This window comes from Arvicanthis niloticus, chromosome 10 (assembly GCF_011762505.2).
Source record: "Arvicanthis niloticus isolate mArvNil1 chromosome 10, mArvNil1.pat.X, whole genome shotgun sequence".
NCBI classification, from domain to species: domain Eukaryota; kingdom Metazoa; phylum Chordata; class Mammalia; order Rodentia; family Muridae; genus Arvicanthis; species Arvicanthis niloticus.
Genome location: NC_047667.1, coordinates 56,891,779 through 56,898,277, shown reverse-complemented (window position 1 = coordinate 56,898,277; position 6,499 = coordinate 56,891,779). Strand labels below are relative to the sequence as shown.

Here is a 6,499-nt window from a genome sequence, read left to right as displayed (position 1 = left end):
TTGGACCATGGGAATTCTCTGCTGCTCCTTCCTGGGTTGGCCTGCTCAGTCTGCCCAAGTTCCCTCCCCCTCTCCCAATTGCTCTTCCTTCTTTCTCTCCCTCACATCCTGCCCCAAGTTCACTGAGGTGGTTCGTCAGTGAAGTCCCTTCTCAGTGCTGGTGGCTAAGCATACCTAGTGACATCAGGTAGATGTGTCCTTACCTGTCCGTCCTGCCTAAAAGGGAAGCTGGAACAGATCTCAATACTAGTACCAAGTGGTTGGGGGCCACCAGTGCTTAGCCAAAGGTGTGATGGCACCAGTGACTCAGGTGCTAGGATTCCTCAAACTGCACAGAGTTCTTGCCACATTGGGGGCAGGCCAGGAAATTCCCACTTGTTTACTTCAGGCTGAGCAGCACGTATTCCAGAGGTCTGACAGCAGAGTCTGCACAAGGCAAGCGTCCAGTTTCCTGCAGTGCAGAAGGGCACAGAAAGTGACTAGTGTGCGTCTGAGAGCATGTCAGGGAGAGCTGTCCAGTGTGCCTGGATGGGAGGAAGCTTCATGAATCTTGCATCCCCAGCAAAAAAAACACAAGCAGTAAAGGAAAGGAAGGTGCCTCAATCACTTCACTCTGTGGCAATGAATATCACAAACTGGAATGTGGCTCAGTTGGTAGAGTGCTTGCCTCGCATTCGTAAGGTCCTGGATTTGATTCCCCAGTATCTTGCAAACCTGTGTTCAACTGTCACGTTAATGCTTAGAAGTAGGGACAGGAAGATCAAAGGAATCAGGTCATCCTTGGCTACAAAGCAAGTTCAGGACCAGCCTAAGCTACCTGAGACCCTGTCTCAAAAGCACACTAAAGAAAACAAAATTCAAAATCAAGGAGCCAGCATGTCCAGTGTCCAGTAAGGAAACTTTGTGGCTCTGTCCCCACCATGAGAGTCAGAACACACCCACCTTCTGAAGCCCCCTCTTGGGCACCGCAATCATCCACTAGCAGGCCAGGAGACCCAGGGTCTCATACATTTGGAGCACACCCTACCACCCACCAGCATCCCACCCACCTGCATCCCATCCACCTGCATCCTTCCCACCTGCATCCCTCCCACCTGTATCCCTCCCACCTGCATCCCTCCCACCTGCATCCCTCCCACCTGTATCCCTCCCACCTGCATCCCACCCATCTGCATCCCTCCCACCTGCATCCCATCCACCTGCATCCCTCCCACCTGCATCTCTCCCACCTGCATCCCTCCCACCTGCATCCCTCAGCTGTTGTGGTTTAGATCTGGACTATTCTCTAAAACATATACATTGAAAACTTGGCTCCCAACTGATGACACCATTGGGATATGCTGGAACCTTCAGAGACAGGGCATCATAGGAATGAATCAGATGCTGAAGGGGTGACCATGTAGGCAGATTTTGAACCCCCACCTTGTCCATTTCTGTTTCCCAGCAACCATGAGGTGAGGCATTGCATTACAGGCCCAAAAGCAATGAATGCAGGACCATGGGCTCAAAGTCCCAAAACTATGGGTTCAAATAAGCCTTTTTCCCTGATAATCTAGACATTTTTATGGTAATGGAAAAGCTATCTAACCCATTAGCCCAAAGCCTGGTTCTCAATACTAACACATTGACAGATTTCAACACACAACATTCTTATGAATAGGTTCATTGTGTCCCAGAGGACAAAAAGACCAGGAAGCAGAGTAGACCTGACTTTCTTTTTTGCCAGATCTATTGTATATGTGTGTCTATGTGGGGCAGGGAGTAGGGGGCGAGAGGTAGGGTGTGAGGGTGGGGGTGAGAGACACACCACACAGTATGTGTGGAAGTCAGGGGAGCATTGTCGGAAGTATATTCTCTCCTTCAATTACATGGAACCCAGAGATGGAAGTCAGGGTGTCGGGCTTCGGGGCAGGCACCTTTACCTAGCCACCCTAACTGGCATTAGAAGCATCTTCCCCTATATACATTCCATCAGTGTTGAAGATTGTTTCATTTCATACATACCTGCTGCCCAACAGGTTTTTTTCTAAAAGAAGGATCTTACTATAGAGCCCTGGCTGGCCTGGAACTCTTGATGTGGACCCCAGCGATGCCTCCCGAGTGCTGGGATTAAGGACATGTGCCATTATACCTGCCTGGCTTTAATTAGTTCTTGAATGGATGGACATGGAACCCTAAACTTACACAGCCCCAAGCCCAGCGGTATGGGCACTGGCACGGATCCATGCAGTAGTTAGTGACTGAGCCCCTCCCAGCATTCTCTGTAATCCCAGCCCATTGGCACTGACATGTCCTGCTGTCCCTGCATTTTAAGGAAGGTTGCTCAAGTACGAAAGTAACTGTTACTCTCCTGCTATAATTGTTACCCAGGAGGCTTACCGCCTTGCCTGCTAGGGTAGGCCTAGTCCCGGAAGCTTCTAGCCTCTGTACATTCTAATCTAGGCCTAGAATGTTTTTAGCCTCTGGGACTTCCTGCTGAATAAGTTCACCCTTTCTTGGTCTTTCTGATCTCTAGCTGGCTGGTTCAACTCAGCCATTGTGGCTCAAACTCCTCACCAAGCTGACTGATTCAATCTGGCTTTTCTCTCACCCTCAGAATTTCTCTGCATGGCCACAAACTCTAGCAATCTTTCTAATCTTCTGCTCCTTCTCATTCTCTTGCTCATTCTGTGGTTACCTGTGTCTAGCTTGTTCTCTCTTCAATCTGTCTCTGTAAAACTCTCCCAGTAAATCTGCCTCCTTCTCCCTCTCTGTGTTGCTCCACTCTCCCTCTCAACTCTAATCTGCTGCTCTCCACGAGCTCAACTGTATTCCTATACTGTACTCTTCTTCCTGTGCTGTCTGTCTCTCCCTTAAGTAACTTCCCTTTCCTCTCCTCATGAGAGTTGGGCACATCCTATTCTATCAAATCCTTCTCTGATTCATCACTTTTTCTGTCAGTCAATTAGACATCACTTTCAAACATGGCTGCTTCCTTCTACAAACTAACTTTACCTTCATTGTTTGGGAATAAAGGTGTGTACTAAGGACATGTCTGTATTCCAGCCAGAAGGATTAAAGGTGTGTGCTAAGGGCTAAGCCACACCACAACTAAAAACAGGTTCAAATACCCTGTAACCCCCATGCAGCTCTCTCACTGATCACACGGGAGCCACTGCCAGGACATTAAGACCATGAGCTTACTTGTAGCCAAGTCTGCACTTAGTGCTCTGGATTTTAAAAGCCTCCACAATATTCAAGATACAAACAAAACCCATAAAAGAAAGGGAAGCCAGAGTGGGTAGTCAGGATAACTGCTAACATAGCCCGGCTTTCTGATTTGTTGGACAACACACCTTGTAGTTTTACTGTTGGCAGAGCTGAGGGTGGAACCCAGGCTCTCATACATGGTATGAGACACATGGTATTGAGCCATATCCCCAGCCTCTGCTTCTGAAAGCATAGGTGGAGTCTGATTCACTGGTGACTGTGCAGTTTCCACGGGGCTGTTTACTCAAAGGTCAGTCAGTGCCTGTCATTGCTATGGAAGCCTTGGGTGGGAGGAGTAACCCTTGGCCCCACATCAGCCAGTAATCTCACAGCCTCCGGGGCCTGCTAAGCATGAGCCTCGGTGAGCAGAAGTGCATCTCCCTTCCTGGAGATGATTTCCTGATCTTTTATTAGCATTTATGTCTTGGTCTCTTTCCTTTGGCCACAAAAACACATAGCTTTTCCTGTTTGAGGGGAATGTCCTCGAAAAGATGACTGACTAGGGAAAGATCAGCAGCCCACTGGGCACCCCAACACAAGCTCCTGATGACATCACACTTCACATAATCCAGTAAGACACTTGACAACAGATCCTCGGTGCCAATTCAGGAAATAAGCATTACTGTGATCAAGAAGCTCTGCTGGAAAGGAACACTGGTAAGTAAGACAGATGTTTCCAGTGTGCTCTGGAAAGAAAGGGTAAGCTGCGTGTCTGGGGAAAATGCCTGTAACAAATACCTCGGAAGCTGAGGCAGGGGGACCAGCAGTTATGAGGCTGGACTGTATAGGATGTGAGGAGAGGAGGGAAGCATAAAACAGTGTCCTCCATTCATGGGAGGCAGATCATAATATAGGGAAGGAGGACAGTGTGGGAGGGGGACTCACAGGAAGAAACGGTGACATCAGATAGCACCCAACTTTGAAACTGACAGTTGTAAACTTGGGGTACAAAGCACAACATCTATGAGGTTCTCATGACAGACTTCTTGTCTCTCAGTTCTGACAATTCTGAGGCCATGGTCTTGGCAAGGCTGGTTTTCTCTGAGGGCTGTGAGGATCAGTTCCAGACGTCACTCTCAGCTTCTGGTGGTTCACAAGCAATCTTCTGCAGGTGTGACTTTGAGGTGTGCTACCCAACTTCTGTCTCCATGTTCAGATGCCATTTTTCTGTACGTGTGTCTGTGTCTGGTTGTCCTCTTTTCTATTTTTATGAGAACACAAGTCATATTGGATTAAGGCCCACCATAACATTATTTTCATTTATTTTTGTACAGACATCTCCAAATGAGGACATCTCCTGAACTACGGACCCCTTGTAGCTTACAGTCCCTCTGCAGTCCTCCTTCAAACCATGCTCCTCTCTGGAAGCCTGCAGATGCAGGGTGTCCCTGATGACAGAAGGCAGGTCCAGCATGCATACCATGCACCGGTCTACAAAGCATGTCCTTACACCTCATCTCCCTGATCTTTATAATAATTCTTGGAGACAGAAAGACACACATCCATTATCTGCATGCACACAATCTGTGGGGTCACAGAGGTCCAGTGAGATAAGAATCCCACCAGAGATCAAATGGCAATAAAATCTGTAGAGTGAAAAATTATAAAGACCATTTTATAAAATATATACAGGCTTTTTCTTTACCCTAGACCTGGGCAAAAGAATGCAAGTTCCAGAAAGCAGAACTGGATGTAAGATTTCAGGCCTTCACTGCCCTGGGACACATTCTGGGTGGAGGACATTATCCCTGAATCAGAGGACACTTGCTGGATTAACATTCCTCAAGCCTCAGGGTGGGGAAGGCCAAAAGCAAGAAGACACATTCCTGACCACAAGGAAAGATGCAAGTTATCTGGGTGGTTCCAAGAACTAGCTAACTTTCCACTGTTCTTGGTTACCCACCCCCCTTGAGGTTTTCCCAGTGTTATAGCCTGCTGATGTTCAAAATTTGTAAAACAACCAATCATGTGTAACTGTGCGAAAATTCCTCCCTTTCCCCACCCCGTGCTATAAAAAAGGCTCCTCAGCTTGCTGGCCTTTTGTCAAAATTCTGTTCCTGCGTGGATGAGCAGGTTTGACCTTGGCTAGCCAACTCTCCTCAATAAACCTCTGCTGGTTGCATCCAGGTATGATTTCTTGTGATTTTGGAGTGGTCATGATTTCCTGAGACTTGAGTAAGGGTCTCCCGAGTTTGAGGGTCTTCAAATTCAGCATTTTGAATTACAGCTCCAATTTCATTCCATGATTTACCAAACTCAGCAGTCACTTTTAGTTGTTCTTCATGTCTAAAAAATAACCTGCACCAGCTGCAGCTAGCTACTGAAGACACACTAGCTGAACACACAGCCATATTAACGGGGGGGGGGGGGACTGGGGGGCTAGGGAGGTTATCTGTGAATTCAAGATAGAGGCATGATGGAACTGTGATTGAACAACGGGCGCGGAGACTCATTCGCCCAGTTCATGACCAACTTTTTATCTATGAAGATGATTCCCACATCTTTTGTGGGGACACACATTTAGCAGTCTACCATTTCTTTTTTAAAATGTTACTACCCAATAATATTACCCCTGAGAAAATCCATACCCAGGCTCCATGCCACCTACTCAGTGGCTGTCATTCTCCCGTCAGCCACTGTTTCAGAATACAAGGACAGCTCCATTAGACAAGGCGTTTTAGGCATGCTGGGACTTAAGACCCGCCAGCGCTTCCTGACTCCATGGTACTTTGGGGGTTGTTTGGGGAGTAAAGACTCAAATACAATCATTTGATATAGAATAGTCAGAATCTATAAGGCAACTGAATACCAGAACTGTAAATAACCTGACTTTAAAGACAAGCAAAGTCCTAAGTAGAGGCTTTTCAAGAGAAGACATTAAAATAACTCAGAGGTGCTAAATTGATGCTCATGGTTCCAGTCATCAGAGAAAGGAAATTAAGACAAGGAGGTACTGAGGAAAAAGCAACCATTGGATATGGGAAAAGGAACCTTGTGTACTAGTAATGGCAAGGTCAATTGGTTTTTATTATATTGTTGTTACTGTAGTAGTGGTTGTGGTGGTTCTGCTAGAACTTGAGTCCTTGCTGGAAAGTAGATTGCTGGCATCTACCCTACTGCCACCTATGGAAGCTGTACCAATCCTCCACGAATATTAGAACCTAGGTTCTTTGACTTGAACATACACTGAAAATCAGCTGCTCTCCAGAAATTCCCCAGGCCTTCAGTGATGGAGTGGGACTGACTCACG

General features: G+C 47.0%; 1 long non-coding RNA gene across 1 annotated transcript; it reads left to right on the top strand.

Annotated features, from left to right (window-relative positions):
* The first annotated feature begins 3,590 nt into the window (after positions 1 to 3,590).
* LOC143443814 (uncharacterized) lies at positions 3,591 to 5,362 on the top strand. Its single transcript, XR_013113106.1, has 3 exons — positions 3,591 to 3,906; positions 4,247 to 4,373; positions 4,524 to 5,362. It is a non-coding gene; the product is annotated as an uncharacterized LOC143443814 (long non-coding RNA).
* Positions 5,363 to 6,499: the final 1,137 nt, after the last annotated feature.